Genomic DNA, 18,775 nt, shown 5'->3' with positions numbered 1-18,775 from the left:
AGTAAGGCTCGGGCTTTCGGCTTCAGCCCTGGGGTGGTGGGTGGCAAGCTCCAACTGTGAGCATAGGTGCCGACTCTGTGGGTGCTCCGGGGCTGGAGCACCCATGGGGAAAAATTGCCCCACACCCCACCTTATCTCCGCCTCCTCTCCTGAGTGCACCTTCCCTGCTTCTCCTCCCAGCACTTGCCACCGCGAAACAGCTGTTTTGCAGCGTAACAACCTGTGGGAGGGAGGGGGAGGAGCAGGAACATGGCACACTAAGGGGAGGAGGTGGAGAAGAGGCAGGGCCAGGGCAGGGATTTGGAGAAGTAGTCCAATAGGGACGGGGGGGCGGAGTTGGGGCTGGAGTCCCATCCATTGCCCCTGGCCCCGCTGCTTCCCTATCCACCTCCCAATCTGGGGCTTAATTTGTCCCCCAGCTTGCTGGGGCTGAGTAATTCTGCTGTGAAAAAGTGATATTTGTATGTTTGTTAATATCACTTTTCACTGCTTCCCAGTTAGCCAGCAAGTCTGATTCTGTGAAAAATGCTATTAACAAACATATAAATATCACTTTTCACAGCAGCAGGCTTACTAGCTAGCAAGTCTAAAAAAAAAAAATACCAAAAAAGCAAAAGAAAATAAACACAAGACAAGAACATGCAAAGCATCTTATTTTTTGTTTCTATTCTGTTTAGGTCCAGTAAAGAATAGAAACAACTGTATTTTATTGTTATTATTGAGTTTGCAAAACAAAACAAAACACCCCACAACCCTACATAAATAAATTACAATGATTTGGACATGTATATGTGCATATTTATTTGTTTTTCCCTAACGTTAATTAAGTATTTTAGGAAAAACTGTCAGAGTGGCCACCAGCAAGAGTTGGTGGCCGCGCTCTGAAGCAATAAAAAAATTTGTTGTGAGAATTCCTGGCCTAGTCCCTCCATCACTGTCTGTTTGTGTGCCTTTCTGAGCTGTGCTGGTACCCCTGCAGGGTACAGCACAGTAACAATAGTTCTAGACTCTGCTTCTGCACAGGGACTTCTTCCCTAATCCAACAGTTGCTGGAAGGCCAATTACATGAGCCTAGTTAAGTGTCTCTTTGGTAAGAGCATTGCTAGGAAAATGATAATTACAACAGTAATTAGACAAGAGGAACGGGAGAGACTAAAGATTAGGACCATTTTGTTTTTTAAGAAGTTGAAGTTTTTAAAAGAGACACATTGATCTTCCTCTTCCCTCATGTATCTTGTCGCAGGAACTAAACTACTTATATTTCCCAATAATCAAATGAGCACACAATAAATTGTGACATATTTAAATCAAAAGTCTACCTGTGAACTCACTGCTGCAAGGCATTACTACATTAATACTATTTTGCACTTCCACATGTTTTTGATCAATGGATGAACAGTAGCTATCTTCACATCTTGAAAATTTACCTGACATGTACTACAAGTCAGAAGACTGAATTTACTAGCCAAAGACAAGAGGGTTCCCACCAGCAATGTCCAGAAATGAGTGTCTGATAAGAAACTCAACACCCTGCTACCTTCAGGTACGAGGAAGGATGTTGGCATTTCTATTATGCTGCTTAAGGCAATTCCAGAATCTGTGTTGCTGGAGAGAAACTTCACAGAAGGCCTGGGTTCCTGTGTTAAGTAAAAAGAGCAGCCTCTTCAGGTTTAATGGAAAGCAAAAATTCTTATTGTAGACAAACACAAAACAAAACCTATCACAGACTGGCCACATTGTCTTCATGCAACTTAAATCCTTAAACACACACAAATCCTCCAACAATCCAGAACTTTCCAAAAGCATAGAAATGATCTAAGTAGGGAAGATTTTATTTCTCTAGTACTGTCTCCCATTTATAGATAGCAATAGATTTCTTTCACCTGAAACACAGCTCTTTAAGTGCTGTCTCACTAGAGTCACAATATGCGAGCTGTGGGGCACTGACTCATAAGTGCAGTGAAAGGAAACAGGAAAAAAAAATAGAGTAAGGGAGTTTTAATTTAAGATCCTTTGGGAAACATATTAGTTTAAGTTACAAAAGCAACTTCAAAAGAAACAAGCCTTCCTTTAAGGCAGTAGTTCTCAAACATTTGTACTGGTGACCCCTTTCACATAGGAAGTCTCTAAGTGCGACCCCCCCCTTAAATATATAAAAAAGTGTTTTTAATTTTTAACACCATTATAAATGCTGGAGGCAAAGCGGCGTTTGGGGTGGAGACTGATAGCTCACGAACCCCCAATACCCTTGCGACCCCCTGAAGGGTCCCAATCCCCAGTTTGAGAACCCCTGACCTGGGATATTCTATCTACTACCCAACATCCATAAACCTGGAAATCCTGGGCGCCCCATCATCTCAGGCATTGGCACCCTGACAGCAGGATTGTCTGGCTATGTAGACTCCCTCCTCAGGCCCTACGCTACCAGCACTCCCAGCTACCTTCGAGACACCACTGACTTCCTGAGGAAACTTCAATCCATCGGTGATCTTCCTGATAACACCATCCTGGCCACTATGGATGTAGAAGCCCTCTACACCAACATTCCACACAAAGATGGACTACAAGCCGTCAGGAACACTATCCCCGATAATGTCACAGCTAACCTGGTGGCTGAACTTTGTGACTTTGTCCTTACCCATAACTATTTCACATTTGGGGACAATGTATACCTTCAGATCAGCGGCACTGCTATGGGTACCCGCATGGCCCCACAGTATGCCAACATTTTTATGGCTGATTTAGAACAACGCTTCCTCAGCTCTCGTCCCCTAAAGCCCCTACTCTACTTGCGCTATATTGATGACATCTTCATCATCTGGACCCATGGAAAAGAAGCCCTTGAGGAATTCCACCATGATTTCAACAATTTCCATCTCACCACCAACCTCAGCCTGGTCCAGTCCACACAAGAGATCCACTTCCTGGACACTACAGTGCTAATAAACAATGGTCACATAAACACCACCCTATACCGGAAACCTACTGACCGCTATTCCTACCTGCATGCCTCCAGCTTTCACCCTGACCACACCACACGATCCATCGTCTACAGCCAAGCTCTGCGATACAACCGCATTTGCTCCAACCCCTCAGACAGAGACAAACACCTACAAGATCTCTGTCAAGCTTTCTTACAACTACAATACTCACCTGCAGAAGTAAAGAAACAGATTGATAGAGCCAGAAGAGTTCCCAGAAGTTACCTACTACAGGACAGGCCTAACAAAGAAAATAACAGAACGCCACTAGCCGTCACCTTCAGCCCCCAACTAAAACCCCTCCAACGCATTATTAAGGATCTACAACCTATCCTAAAGGATGACCCAACACTCTCACAAATCTTGGGAGACAGGCCAGTCCTTGTCTACAGACAGCCCCGCAACCTGAAGCAAATACTCACCAACAACCACATACCACACAACAGAACCACTAACCCAGGAACTTATCCTTGCAACAAAGCCCGTTGCCAACTGTGTCCACATATCTATTCAGGGGACACCATCACAGGGCCTAATAACATCAGCCACACTATCAGAGGCTCGTATACCTGCACATCCACCAATGTGATATATGCCATCATGTGCCAGCAATGCCCCTCTGCCATGTACATTGGTCAAACTGGACAGTCTCTACGTAAAAGAATAAATGGACACAAATCAGATGTCAAGAATTATAACATTCATAAACCAGTCGGAGAACACTTCAATCTCTCTGGTCACTCAATCACAGACATGATGGTTGCTATCTTAAAACAAAAAAACTTCAAATCCAGACTCCAGCGAGAAACTGCTGAATTGGAATTCATTTGCAAATTGGATACTATTAATTTAGGCTTAAATAGAGACTGGGAGTGGCTAAGTCATTATGCAAGGTAGCCTATTTCCTCTTGTTTTTTCCTACCCCCCCCCCCCAGATGTTCTGGTTTAACTTGGATTTAAACTTGGAGAGTGGTCAGTTTGGATGAGCTATTACCAGCAGGAGAGTGAGTTTGTGTGTGTGGTTTTTGGGAGGGGGGTGAGAGAACCTGGATTTGTGCAGGAAATGGCCCAACTTTATTATCATGCACATTGTGTAAAGAGTTGTCACTTTGGATGGGCTATCACCAGCAGGAGAGTGAATTTGTGGAGGGTGAGAAAACCTGGATTTGTGCTGGAAATGGCCCACCTGATGATCACTTTAGATAAGCTATTACCAGCTGGACAATGGGGTGGGAGGAGGTATTTTTTCATATTCTCTGTGTATATATAAAGTCTGCTGCAGTTTCCACGGCATGCATCTGATGAAGTGAGCTGTAGCTCACGAAAGCTTATGCTCAAATAAATTGGTTAGTCTCTAAGGTGCCACAAGTACTCCTTTTCTTTTTGCTTTAAGGCAAAGAGGCTGATAAATCAAACCCTTAACGGAAGTCTTCCCACTGTAGGTCCCAGTCCAGGATGAATTCCTAACCCACACTAAGCTTCTAAAACTAGGATAGAGAGCTGAACTGGAGAGAGCTCTCTAAAGCTAGAGCAAGCACAGAAGCTATGTTAAATTCCCAGGGTAGAGAAAGTTTTTAGGCTATACTTGTAAACTAAAATAAACCTCTGAGTTATGAACCTCTAAAGTTTAATCCGACAAAGTTCCCAAAGTAAAATGCACTGCTTTTCAATCCTGGAGATCAATTTGATAAATCCCTTAACTCTGCCCTTTATAAATTCTGGCCAGTCAGTCCCCTGTATCTGACTCAAAATGGAGTCTCACAGCCAGTAATAAACAGTGTCTCCCAACATTAAAGAAAGTTCCACTAACATGTTACCTTAAAATACCTACTCTATTATTTCAGGGTAAGAACAGTTAGGAGGACGAACAGAGATGCTACCTTTACAGCATACATCCTGCAACTGAATTCTACTTTCCTATCTTTTTTGGGGACTTGGTAAGGTATTTTAATATAAATAACAACACTCATCTAACTATTTCACAGCTCTAGTCCTGGGTCTGTATGCTGTCTGTGACAGACTATTGGATAAATAGTTCTTATCCAAACTAGGCTCACTACTTCCTGGCTAGATGTGTCTTCCTCAGATGACTAAAAACTTTGCTGGGATTTAAGTTAATGCCCCAGGCCACTGTTAAGATTGCTGGGGCTCTCTTATAGGGTTGCTACTAGGTGGGATGTATCATGACCATGGGGTCCTCTACAGGGGGTCCTAAAAGGCCTGTACTTCTTGACATGGTGCTTTCCCTGGACTTCAGTATCCATATTCACAGCTTGCATATGCATAAACCAAGGCCTGATCTAAGCAGTTTTTGTACCAGTATAACTGTTTTTGTTAGTGCTGTGACTTTTTTCTTCCAAAATAACTACTGATATAAAGATGCCTTATACCAGTTTACCACATTCCCATACCATAAGGGAAATAAACTATACTGGTACAACTACATCCACACTGGGTGGGAGGTGGCTTACCACTTTAGTTATGCTGGTACAGTACAACTTTAGATCACAGTATACATCAGTAGCAGATTTCAGAGTAACAGCCGTGTTAGTCTGTATTCGCAAAAAGAAAAGGAGTTGGTTAGTCTCTAAGGTGCCACAAGTACTCCACATCAGTAGCAGAGTAAGAGATAGAACCCAAGTTCACCCACTTCCTCTTCTAAACCCTACCATAGTGTCTGTATTAAATAGCATAATGAGTACCTCACTAGATATGTGACTAAGAAGAATATCTGCAGTTCTACTAGCTGAATTGCTACTACTACAATTACCATTTCTGATGCTTTGGGCATATACTTATCAGATGTTGGGATCAAGGAGGAATTCCCTCTCCCTCTCATGGTTAATATTACAATGGGGGCTAGAAGCCTCAGCTATGATTAGGGTTGCCAACTTTCTAATCCCCACAAAACTGAACACCTTAGTCCTGCCTCTTCCCCGAGGCCATGCCCCCCGCCCCTTCCTTGAGGCCCTGCTCCCCACTTACTTCATTCCTCCTCCCTCGGTGGCTCACTCTCTCCCACCCTCGCTCACTTTCACTGGGTGCGGCAGGGGGTTGAGATCCAGGAGAGGGTGCAGGCTCTAACTGGGGATGAGGGCTCTGGGTTGGGGCCAAAAATGAGGGGTTCAGGGTGCAGGAGGGGGCTCCAGGCTGGGGTAAGGGTGTGGGAGGGGGTGAAGGCTTCAGCTGGGGGTGCGGGAGGGGGCTGTGGGTTGAGGCAGGGGGTTGGGTTGCAGGGGGGTGAGGTCTCTGGCTGGGGGTGTAGGCTCTGGGGTGGGGCCAGGGATGAGGGGCTTGGAGTGCAGGAGGGGGCTCCAGACTGTGGGGTAGGGCAGAGGGGTTAAGGGTGTGCGAGGGGGTTCTGGGCTCAAGGTTGGGGTGTACAGGGGTGAGGGCTCCATCTGGGGGTGCAGGCTTTGGGGTGGAGCCAGGGATGAAGGGTTTGGGGTGCAGGAGGGGGCTCAGGGTTTGGGGGGGTTGGGGCATAGGCTTACCTGTGGCAGCTCCCGATCAGCGATGCAGGGGCAAGGCTAAGGCAGGCTTCCTGCATGTCCTGGCACCGTGGACTGTGCTGCGCCCTGGAAGCGGCCGGCAGGTTCGACTCCTAGCCGGAGGTGCGGCAGGAGGCTCTGTGCCCCGTTGCTCTTGCCCGCTGGCACCACCCCCCAGCTCCCATTGGCTGCAGTTCCCGGCCAATGAGAGTGCAGAGCCAGTGCTTGGGGTGGGGGTGGGGGTAGCGTGCGGAGCCCCACGGCCCCCCCACCTAAGAGTCGGACCTTCTGGCCGCTTCCAGGGCACAGCGCAGTGCCAGGACAGGTAGGGGCTAGCCTGTCTTAGCTCCACAGCACTGCTGACCTGACTTTTAACAGCCCAGTCGGTGATGCTGACTGGAGCTGCCAGGGTCCCTTTTCAACCTGGTGTTCTAGTCGAAAACCAGACACCTGGTCACCTAGTCACCTAGCTATGATCTTGAGCTCTATTGTGTTAGAGACTGTTTATACACATAGTTATAGACACTCTCTTCCAAAGAGCTTACAATCTAGACAACGCAGATAAAGAGTGGGAGAAGATAGGTGACTTGCCCAACATAACTGACAGATTCAGTCACAGAGACCCCCTTGAGACTGTCACCTGACATGCTGAAACTACCTCTTAGCCCGTTTTCCCTGGCAGCTTGGGACTCCAGAACCCTGTCTTGTTGAGCCAGACATGCTACTCCGTTGCAACACAGACCCAGGTTCTGAACCATGCCCCCAAAGCTGCAGGCTTTAACCAAAAACTGCTCAGCAGGTTTCCTATCTCCAGCACCCAGACACTCAGCTCCCAATGGGATCCAAACCCCAAATAAATCCATTTGGATTCAAGTGAGCTGTAGCTCACGAAAGCTCATGCTCAAATAAATTGGTTAGTCTCTAAGGTGCCACAAGTATTCCTTTTCTTTTTGCGAATACAGACTAACAAAGCTGTTACTCTGAAGTGTGTATGGTAACACCCATTGTTTCATGTTCTCTGTGTATATAAAATCTCCCCACTGGATTTTCTACTGTATGCATCCAATGAAGTGAGCTGCAGCTCATGAAAGCTTATGCTCAAATAAATTTGTTAGTCTCTAAGGTGCCACAAGTCCTCCTTTTCTTTTTGCAGATACAGAATAACACAGCTGCTACTCTGAAACCTGTCATTATGCAAGATTTGTAATGATACCTTACAAGAGACCTTTTGCATAAAGCATATTCCAGTTACATTATATTCACACTCAGGATAGCATATTTCCATAAATCATATAGAATGCAACGTCACAGTCACACTGCAGCTCAGTGAGAGAGCCAGGAATAGGGCCCATGACTCTTGACTCCCAGTCCAATACCCTGTTCATTAGACCACCTGCTTCTATAAAGGATAGTCTTGCACACTTAGCTGTTCAATAGGGTTTTACTCCTACCTCTGAAATGTCACTCACAAGCCATGTTTTAACTTAGTTCATAGACTTTAAGGCCATTATGATCATCTAGTCTGACCTGCAGGCCACAAAACCTCGCTCACCCACTCCTAGATTCCTAACCTCTAGATGAGTTACTGAGGTCTTAAAATCATGATTTAAAGACTTCAAGTAACAGAGAATCCACCATTTACACTAGTTTAAACCTGCAAGTTACCGGTGCCCCACACTGCAGAGGAAAGTGAAAACCCCCCAGGGTGTCTGCCAATCTGACTTGGGGAGAAATTCCTTCCTGACTCCAAATATGATGGACCCTGAGCATTTCGGCAAGGCCCAACAATCAGACATCAGAGAAAGAATTTTCTGTAGTAAGTCAGAACCCTCCCATTCTAGTGTCCCATCACTGGCCACTAGAGATATTTGCTACTAGCAGTCACAGATCAGCTACATGCCATTGTAGGCAGTCTCATCATATCATCCCCCCCGTAAACTTATCAAAATCAGTTTTGAAGCCAGTTAGGTTTTTACTCCCACCACTCCCCTTGAAAGGCTGTTCCAGCTCCTCTGATGGTTAAAAACTTTTGTCCAATTTCAAGCCTAAATTTGTTGATGGTCATTTTATAACCCTTTGTTCTTGTGTCCACATTGGTGTTTAACTTAACTCCTCTCCCTGCCTGGTATTTAACCCTCTGATGTGTTTATAGAGAGCAATCATATCATCCCCAGCCTTCATTTGGTTAGGCTAATTAAGTCAAGTTCCTCGAGTTTCCTCTCGTAAGGTAGGTTTTCCATTCCTCTGATCATCCTAGTAGCACTTCTCTGCAACTGTTCCAGTTGAATTAATCTTTCTTTAACATGGGAGACCAGAATTGCACACAGTATTCTAGATAAGTCTCACCAGTGCCTTGTATAATGGTAATAACACTTCCCTATCTCTACTGGACATACCCATTAGCCTTTTTCATGGCCGCATCAGATTGGCAGCTCATAGTCATCCTTTGATTAACCAATACACCCAGGTCTTTCTCCTCTGTGGCTTCCAATGGGATAAGTCCCCAATTTAAAGCAAAAATTCTTCTTGTTAGTCCTTAAGTGCATGACTTTGTACTATTAAATTGCATCTTATTTCTATTACTCCAGTTTTCAAGGTCATCCAGATCTTCTAGTATTGTATTCTGATCCTCCTCTGTATTGGCAATACCTCACCAACTTTGTGTCACCCACAAATGTTATTAGCGCACTCCCACTTTGTGTGTCAAGGTCATTAATAAAAGTGTTAAATAAGATTGGTCCCAAGACTGATCTCTGAGGAACTCCACTAGTAATCTCCCTCCAGCCTGACAGTTCACCTTTCAGCATGACCCACTGTAGTGTCCCCTTTAACCAGTTCCTTATCTACCTTAAAATTCTCATATTAATCCCCATCTTCTCCAATTTAAATAATAATTTTCTCATGTGGAACTATGTCAAATACCTTAGTGAAATCCAAGTAGATTAGATCTACAGCATTTCCTTTGTCTAAAATAATCAGTTATCTTCTCAAAGGAGAAGATCAGGTTAGTATGGCATGATCTACTTTTTGTGAAACCATATTGTATTTTTATCCCAATAACTGTCTACCTTTATGTCCGTGAGTACTTTCTATTTCAAAATTTGTTCTTAGACTTTACATAAGGCACCCCCGTCATCGGCAGCCAGGATTGAACCTGGGACTTCTGAAGCTTGTGTATGAGCCTCTGCTGCATGAGCTAAAAGCCACATGCCTCTTAACCAAGACTGTAGAAGACACATCAATCTCTAGGTGGTCTAGGTGTCACTAAAGCGGGATAAAGTGCCGCACCAAACAGGCATGAGTTACACTTACATACAACTGAGATTAAACTAATAGGCCTGTAATTTCCCTGATCACTTTTTCCCCTCTCTTAAAAATAGGTATTAGATAAGCCTCCAATCACAAGGTACGACCCAAAGTTTACAGATTTGTTAAAAATCCTTGCTATTGGGCTTGCAGTTTCATGTACCAGTTCCTTTAATATTCTTGGGTGGATATTAAATGGGCCCCCCGATTTAGTTCCATTGAGCTGTTTTAAGTTTGACTTCCACCTTGCATGTGATAATTTCTACTTCCGTATCCTCATTTCCACTAGCCAGCCTGCCAGTACCGCAAAGCTTCTCATTACTTTGCCTCCATTTTTAATAAAGGTATTTGTTTAGGTGTTGGGCCATCCCTAAATTATCCTCAATGCTTAGCGGTTCCACTTCCTTTTACTATTGGTTTTAATTTCCCTTGCAAGGTCCAATTCTGTTTGGCTTTTGAAAGTTCACTTTTCCCCTTCGCTTTCTGACCTCCAAGAGATAGCTTTCCTTGTTGATCCATCCCATCTTCCATTCTTTGTAGGCTCTCTTAATCACCTGTTTGAGATGCTTGCTCTTCCAGCTTGGTCTGCAACATTTACCTATACATTTTTTCCACCACCTGGGATGCAGGCTTCAGATAGCCTTTGCAACTTTGACTTAAAAAAAAAAAAAAAAGAGTACTTGTGGCACCTTAGAGACTAACAAATTTAGTATTCCTTTTCTTTTTGCGAATACAGACTAACACGGCTGCTACTCTGAAATTTGACTTAAAAGTAATTCCAAGCCTCCTCCACATTCAGATCCTTGAGTTCTTGAGCCCAGTCCACTTTCCTAACTAATTCCCTTAATCTTTTTAAGTTTGCCCTTTTGAAATCAAGGACCCTAGTTGTAGATCTATTTTTGTTTATCTTTCCATTTAGTTTAAACTGAATTAGTTCATGACCACTTTAACCATGGTTGTCCCCTACAACCAATTCTTCTATGACATCCTCACTACTCACCAATACCAAATCTAAAATGGCATCACCTCCTGTAGATTCAGCAACTATTTGGTGAAGAAATCGGTCAGTTATCACCGCCATAGATGCTGATTAGCAGGTGCTTAACACACACTGGCAGCCAGCTCCTCCCTTCCCCCAGCGCCTCCCGCCCACCGGTGACCCCACCAATCAACTCCTCCCCCTCCCTACCAGCACACCTACCACCTACCTACCACACACTGCAATCAGCTGTTTCATGGTGTGCAGGAGGCTCTGGGAGGAGTAGGGACAAGGTGCACTCAGGGGAGGGGGCAGAACTGGGTGGGAAGAGGTAGGGTGGGGGCAGGGACTTGGGAGAAGGGATGGGGTGGGGTCAGAAAGAGGCGAAACAGGGTGGGGGCTTGGGGGAAGGAAGCAGGTGGGAGCTTGAGCACCCCTAGGCCCAGAGGAAGCCAGCGCCTACGATCACATCCAGGAAAATGTGGGCCTTATTATTATTAGTAGCACTTGCCCTCCAATCTATATCTGGGAAGTTAAAGCCTCTCATAATCACACAATTTCCAGAAGGTTTTTATTGTATTAAAAATATTAAAGAGGTCTCTATCCATATCTAGATTGGATCATGGGGGTCTGTAGCATACCCCAAGCACTATCACAGGGGAGCCTCTGGTAGCTTTCTTCCCCAATGTAATTTGGTCTCAAACAGACCGTGTTATCCATTCCCATCACTTCTAAATTTCTTTACAGTCTACCTCATCATTAACATACAATGCTACTCCATCACCTTTACTTCTGTTTTTCCTGAATAGCATATACCCTTCAATACCTGTACTCCAGTCATGGCTACTATTCCACCATGTTTCTGTTATCCCTATAATATCTGGTTTCATCTTCCAGCACCAGTAGTTCTTGTTCCTCCATTTTGTTACCCAGGCTCCTTGCATTGATGTACAGACATCTTAGTTGTTCCTGCTTGGCTTCAACCAAATTCTTCACCTGCTTAGATACAGTCATTCTATTGCCAGTATTGCAGTCTGGCTTCAATGGTAACGGCACTATCTTTCCTCTTAATGTCCATTCTCCTACCCACTGCTGTTAGTTTCTCCATTGCAATATTCTCTCTTTCTTGATTTTTTCCTCCCGGTCAATATTCAAATTAGGCATGGAGATTACATGAGTATATCTCCCAACCATCTCCCAGATTCCTAGTTTAAAGCTCTTTTGATCAGCTGTGCCAACCTCCATCAAAGTCTATTTCCCTCACTACTCAGGTGGAGTCAATCCGATGAGAACAGTCCTGTGTCCATGAATCCTCCCAGTGGTTGAACATCCCAAAGTCCTCCACTGCCCGAGCCATCTGTTGATCATCATAATCTTGTCTCACCTTTGTTCTCCTCCTCTAAGGACAGGTAGAATCCCACTGAAGATCACTTAAGTCTTCACTTCTTTAAGAATCTTCCCCAGCCTGGCACTGTCTCCACTGATGCGTTCTACTGAGAATCTAGCAGTATCATGTGTTCCCATGCAAAGGTCAATGAGTGAATTATTTCCTGCTCCTATTAGTATATTCTCCAGCCTCAGGTCCACATCCCACATCTTAGCTCCCTGCAGACAGCACACCTTTCTGTTCTCTGGATCAGCTCTGGTGCCAGGTCTGTCCTTCTTAGTAGGGGGTCACCAATGATGTAGACCCACTTCATCCGGGTATTGGTGCAATTCTCTGGCCCGCCTCCTGTTCTTTCTGGCTGCAAGTCCTCTGGTCTTTGTTCTCTCTTGCAATCTTCTATGAGTTAGTCTCTATCCTCCAGTGGCTCCCAACTCCGCCTATCTTCATTGACGCTTCCCCTCTTCTTCTAGGACTAGTTGTCCTTCTCTTCTTCCTTGCCCTCCCACTTTCTGTTACTGCCTGCTGTGGCCCTTCTTCATTTTCCAGATCAGCAAACCTGTACCTGAGCTCTATTTCTCTTTGAATAGCCTTCTTTTAACAAAGATGTAAAATGGTATTTAAATTGTTTTATGTGAATAGATTCTGGATTAGATAAGCATGTGGTGGAAGGTGCTAAATGATCTGTGTTGGTCACAGGGCTTTTGTCTGAGGGTGGGAGGTTGTGGAGCAGATGGCAGATGTGCCTCAAGACAATAGTAATGGAAATGACAACTCTAATACCAAATCAGAAGTTTAGTGGAATAAGATCTTCACCCAACTTACTAAAACATAAGTAATAAAACCCACAAGAAGCAACCCCTAACATGTACAGCATCAATCAAGCATGTTGAGTCGCTCATAGTATAAACCTCTGGGGGCTTAGAACGTGTCTTTAACCTCTGGCTACAGTGCTATGCATATCTGTGGACACATACCCAAGCACTAAATAATAAATGCAATGAGTTGGAGGGTTTTGCCCCTGTTCCCAAGGGACAGGTGTTGACATGACTAAAGCCACTAGCACAAGTTTCTTTGTTTCCTGTTTCAGCGGAAAGGAGATTGAACTACCCTTTCCAGGTCTGATTCCCTCAAGGCTAGAGAGGGAGAGGGACAGGGGCAGGACATCATGGGGGAAGCTTATGCTGCAGCTAGGTGCTAGGGAGTAGAGAATTTAGAGAATCTCTAAGGCTGCCTTTGCTGCAGGGGACGGGAGAAGTTAAACTCCAAGCCCCAGTGTAATAATTTTCCAAGGGAATGCAAAGGCAGGCCCAATGGAGCTGGGAGCAGAGCCACCAAGTTAAATGAGGGAACACTGTCTCCTCACCCCACTTAGTGCCTAATCTCCCTCTATAGATATAGCCTTAAGCCCTAGAGTATGGGAATGCATCAGAATATCCACTTTTTAAAATTTTGTTTTAGCTCATGGTTTTTGTAGAACAGCATAAAAATCTGCCTCCAATGCTGCACAAACCAGATGGCAAATAAAAATCACCCCATATGCATTTACAATCTCATTAATTTGGCAGTGTGGGGGAAGCAGGGCACACTTATGTATTTTAAATACTTGCGGTTGGCAACATTGCATCCGACCCCCTGCCACTGATCTACGGGGGGAGGGTGAAGCAACCACCCAGTTAAAAGTGGGGGGCAGGGGTGAGACAGCAACCACTCTGCACCCACAACTGGGAGGGGTGGGGGGGACCGGACAATGGCTGCATACGACCCTCTCTTGTGCAGTGGACGTGGCCACTCCCATAGCCCCCACCGGAAGGCGGCTGCCTCTCCCTCCGCCGCGCTCTATGGTAACGGGGGATGAGGGGGAGTACCACTGGCACGTGGCCCACCAGCACCAATAGAAAAGGAACAAACCATCGAGCGAAGATGAGTGCTGGCTAGATATTGCGGGCTCTAAGCCCGTCTCTCTGCTGCCGTCAGCTTGTTGGAGGCAACAGAGTCGTCCCAGCCCCCTAGGGTGGGGGATCGTGTTCAGCTGTCCAGCCCCTCTTACCTGATGCGTCCCTGACCCCCCATTTTATCGCGCTGCTATACCGAGTGTGAGCGGAGATCGGAATTACCTCTAATAGGCCTACGGCGAAGCTTATGCTGGGTACGAGGCCGAGAGGCCAGCCGCCATCTTGGTAAAGGAGAGAGATGTGCGTAACCTGCCAGCATAAGGGTGGCCCCACCCCCACACACCCTTGTCCTGTCAAATCGCCACAGGAATAGCGTGTGCGTCCGCACAGTCAGTTAAGCTCATGCGCTTTTAGGGCTCTTGAGGCGCGCAGGCGCGCATTTATTCTGAGGCTGCCGCTCGAGCTTGCGTCCCTTCGTTGTGAGTCCCCGACTCCGACTTTAGGGCGGGGTCTGCGGAGGCGCGCGCGACTGTAGTTAGCGAGCCTGAGTGGAGAGAGACTCGTAGCGAGTGCGCGAGCCTGAGGAACTGTTGGAAGAGCTTGGTTCCGCGGTCGCTCTGTACAGCCCAGGCTGCCAGGTGAGGGGCGCGGCGGCGGCTCCCGGCTCCCCAGGGGGAAGGGGGGCTCTAGGGCCGCTCAGGGGCGGGCGGTCCAGGGCGAGGAGTCTGGGCTCCGGAGCCAGACGGGCGAGTTTCCTCGCCCCTCCCCCGCCCCCCTTCTTCCCCCATTCGCGGCTTGCAGCTTCCGCGGGGTTAGGCCCCGCAGTGTCCCGTGGTGCTGGTTCCGCGTCCTGCTTTCGGGCCGCTGCCTGGCGATGCTGGAGGGGGGTGAGAATCCCCGGGCGCCGCACTTCCTAGCTGTCCGGTAGCCCCAGCCCGATGTCTCTCAGGGCTTCAGAGATGCAATGCCGGGGACCGCCGGAGGACTCCCTCGTCCCTTCTGCGGTCAGAAGGTAGCCGGCAGGCCGACTTCGCCTTTGCTTGATACCGTCCTCCCCGGTGGGCGAGCGGGAGGAGAGATGGCTGTACGGTTGGGGGAGGTGGGGTTTTTTCTCTTAGCGTTTCAAAATTGAAGGCTAACGTGCTTTTCAAATACTATGCACTTAACACCCCTCGCAGCTTTGGAGAAGCCTTGTGGCTTTCTAGCCGTAGCTGTAGCTACCTAAACTTACTCCTGCAAAAGGTAGTTTGGAAACAGAATGTGTTTCAATTACGCCACTGTGAATTTTCACTGTTTGAATGGATCACTGTCAGCAAAGTTACAGTGTACAGCTTCACACACACAAGTTTACGTGTTTACAATTAAATGTAAGCATTAACTGCTTAGCCTTTAAAATGTAAATTACTTTAGTTCTTCTTGGTCTGTAGAACTAACAGACCTGGTGAAACTCTAGCTGTAGAGGAAAGTTCAGGTCCAGTGGCAACGCAGGGCAGGTTCACAGGCTGTTAGGGGTGGAATTTACTGGGCTGTGGAAGTGAGGGTTGTGAACCAGGTGGGACTAGGACTTAGTGCCAGGGATGGAGCAAAGGAAAGAAGCTAGGGAGCTACAGCTGGAGACTGATGACTATAAGGGTGGAAATTAGAGCTGACCAAAGAGCAGGGTTAAAGAGGTAGCAAAGAGCCTTGCAGCCTAAATGCTCATTACACCAAGTAGAAGAAGATGGAGCAACTATAAGGTTAGAGCTTTCTATGCCACGTGTGAAGTTTTTACAGACAGCATCTAAAGTGTCAGAGAAGCAAGTTACTTATCTTCATCTGCATTTGAAATGAGATCTAACAGTGGCTTAGATGTGATTTAATAGCAATCTATCGTTAACCTAGTTCAAAGTCTGCTCAAACCTCCTCTTTGATCATGCAAGACACATGTATAATGTCTTCCGTAGGGTTTTAGAACAGCTGTAAGGGAAGATCTAGGATGCTCTCAAATTGGAAACTGCTTATGAATTGTATTGCTGCCTGCATGAGAGAACTTAATCACAGTATTAAAACATCTTCCATGCAGTATTCCCTGTTGTGAAAGCTTTCTATGTTGGTTGCCTACAGCAGTGGCTTCCAACCTTTCCAGACTACTGTACCCCTTTCAGAAGAAATCAGACATTAAAAATACAAAAGTGTCCCAGCACACTATTACTGAAAAATTGCTTACTTGTATGGTAAATATGAGAAAGTATAAAAAACAATTGGAATATAAATGTTGTACTTGTATTTCAGTGTATAGTATATAGAGCAGTATAAACAAGTCATTCTAGGAAATTTTAGTTTGTACTAACTTCACTAGTGCTTTTTATGTAGCCTGTTGTAAAACTAAGCAAACATCTAGGTGAGTTGATATGCTCCTTGGAAGACCCTTGCGTACCCCCAGGGGTATGTGTACCCCTGGTTGAGAACCAGTGGCCAACAGGAACCCTAAATGAATAAATGGTTATGCTAGAGAAGCCTAGATTGGACCAGACAGTACAGCGTATCCAATACAAAATAGTGTGATCCTATAACTATAACAGAAAATTCAAGGTGCTTTTGTTTTAAATCCCACCGCTGACATGGACTTGCAGTGTGATCCTGAGTGAAGGACACGGTCCTCTTTCTGCCTCAGTTTCCTTCTCTGTACAATGGAGATAATGAAACTTAACTCAAGGATGTTGAGATTTGATCAGTTAATATTTGAAGTTCTTGAAGATCCATATGGAAGGTAATTCATTGTCTTAAGTAATTCAGTACCCTTGGACCTACTTGCACAGAATTTAAAGAGAAAGTTACTACTAGGTAGAGGTCTTTTAATTTACCTTTTGTGCAGTTTGATATAATGGTAACTCTCCATATTTTTTGTTTAGATTTATAAAATAAGCACCTGTTTGTAATCTCAATTTCACAATGAATATCTCCAGGACTCTTATCTTTAGCAATAAATATACAGATATGTATCAGCAAATGTAAATACCCCTTTCCACCAAGCAGCCATAATAAAATTCCTCCAACCCACAACCTGCGCGCCCCCACACTTCGTGGGTGGAAAGATGGCCCTTGCAGTGTGCCTGGAAAACCAATGTGGTCCTTGGACCAACAGGGAGAAGATTTTCTAAAGTTGAGAACACCCTGCTAGTAACTCCCTTTTTCTTTCTGAGAGTTTGTCATCTGAGCACTGCCTCTGATCCTAGCCACAGCAGTGTAGCTTAAGGAGTCGAAATCTCTTGACTAATATCAAACAATTTAGGACTCGATCGGTTTAAACCAGCTCCTTGAATTCCACTTGGAAACTGATTGTTGACCGTTGATCATTGTCCATAGATCACGGAGCACTGATGTTACATAATTATAGCATGGAACTCCACCTAACAAACACAATGTCATATATTGCACTAGCTTTTATTTCTTAGGCTTTGTCTGCCCTGTACTTTCATTGTTAAAACTTCTGTTGCTCAGAGGTGTGGAAACCCCCATCCCTCCTGAATAACAAAAGTTTTAACGACAAAGTTCTGGTGTGCACGATAGGCAGCTGGTGACCCGGGCATTGTGGAAGCCTAGACCTCAGCTCCTCTGCTTGTGCCCGAAGCTCTGCCCCTCACCCTCCTCGTCTGCACCTCCACTGTAGCCCCAGTCAGCGCAGCGACAGCAGCCCCCAGCCCTGGTGTGCCACCGCAATGGCAGCAGCCAGGGCAAAGGGCTGGGGGGAACTGCAGGAAGGGACCTGGCCTGGAGGCAGGGTGTGGGTGGGGCCATGCTAGGCTGTTTGGGGAGGCACAGCTTCCCACAGCCTACGATTTCCATGCCCATGGTGTGGACAGTGCTTCATCCGTGGAAGCCACTCTCCTGTTGACTAAGATACCGCCCCGCATTAGTGTTTTATTTTATTGTCAGGAGAGCTTTCTCCCATCGACAAAGAGCGACTACGTTGTGTGCCTTACAAGGCGCAGCTGTAGCAGCACATCCGCACTGTTATAAGGTGCATGGTGTAGACATACACTGAAGCCACTCAGGCTGTTTCCTTCACACATGCGCGCACACACACAATGTGTAACAGTAATTCAGTCCTGAAGGCACAGTTAACTGTGGCAGGTAAATTTGCACTCTTCTTGCTACGCAGATAGCAAATTTGGATACATCTGCTTCCTGAAGTCCCTGGTAATAACTAAACTCCCTAGTAAATATTCTATTTTGGTAAACACCGCTTGTTCTTGTGAAAATTACTATTGAACATTTAGTAACCACAAAGGGTCAAGGCCTCTGGTTTTATATCTTGGTTAAGATGACATATTGTAGGCAGTCAGTAGCAATCATCACAGTTCTCTACCTGTCTAGCCATTGTCAGGTTTCAGTTTAAGATATATATTATGGAAGAGATGAGTTTTGGGGGACTTGAAGGAGGATTAGGTGGTGGTTTATGGTTTTTAATTGGAAGCCTCCCCCCCCCTTTAAGGAGTGGCATGGGGGAAGGAATGCAAGTGCTTGGAGAACGAGCAGAAAATTGGGTGATCAAATTTGGCATCAGTGATAGTGAAGGTGGGAGTCAGTCTGGTAGAGTGGGGCTATAAATTATGGAGACTTTTTGTGAGTAAGGACAAGAAGTTAGTTTTTGACATGGTAGATGAAGGGGGAGCTAAAGGAGAAACTGGGGGGAGGAGCTGGCAGAGCTATGAGGCAAAAAGATTTTAGCAGCATTTTAAATGGTAGGATTAGGTTGT

The 18,775-nt window shown here is 45.7% G+C and overlaps 2 protein-coding genes across 15 annotated transcripts in view; one reads left to right on the top strand and one right to left on the bottom strand.

The window, feature by feature from the left end:
* The window catches only part of HDLBP (high density lipoprotein binding protein), a 91,425-nt gene extending 77,058 nt beyond the window's left edge, over positions 1–14,367 (bottom strand). The window contains exon 1 of the mRNA XM_073360450.2: positions 14,259–14,367. The gene's annotated coding sequence lies outside the window, so the exon portion shown is untranslated. The remainder of the gene's footprint in view (positions 1–14,258) is intronic.
* SEPTIN2 (septin 2) overlaps positions 14,053–18,775 on the top strand; it is a 111,966-nt gene continuing 107,243 nt past the window's right edge. For 5 of the 14 annotated variants that reach the window (XR_012160861.2, XR_012160860.2, XM_073360463.2 and 2 more), the window contains exon 1: positions 14,325–14,674. The gene's annotated coding sequence lies outside the window, so the exon portion shown is untranslated. Of the gene's footprint in view, positions 14,675–15,002; positions 15,049–16,648; positions 16,786–18,775 lie in introns of those variants that run through there. The other 9 variants (XR_012160865.2, XR_012160864.2, XM_073360466.2 and 6 more) reach the window with 6 other exon arrangements.

Source organism: Lepidochelys kempii, chromosome 9 (genome assembly GCF_965140285.1).
Source record: "Lepidochelys kempii isolate rLepKem1 chromosome 9, rLepKem1.hap1, whole genome shotgun sequence".
NCBI lineage: Eukaryota > Metazoa > Chordata > Testudines > Cheloniidae > Lepidochelys > Lepidochelys kempii.
Note: the sequence above shows the minus strand (reverse complement) of the source record. Positions and strands in the feature narration are given on the sequence as shown.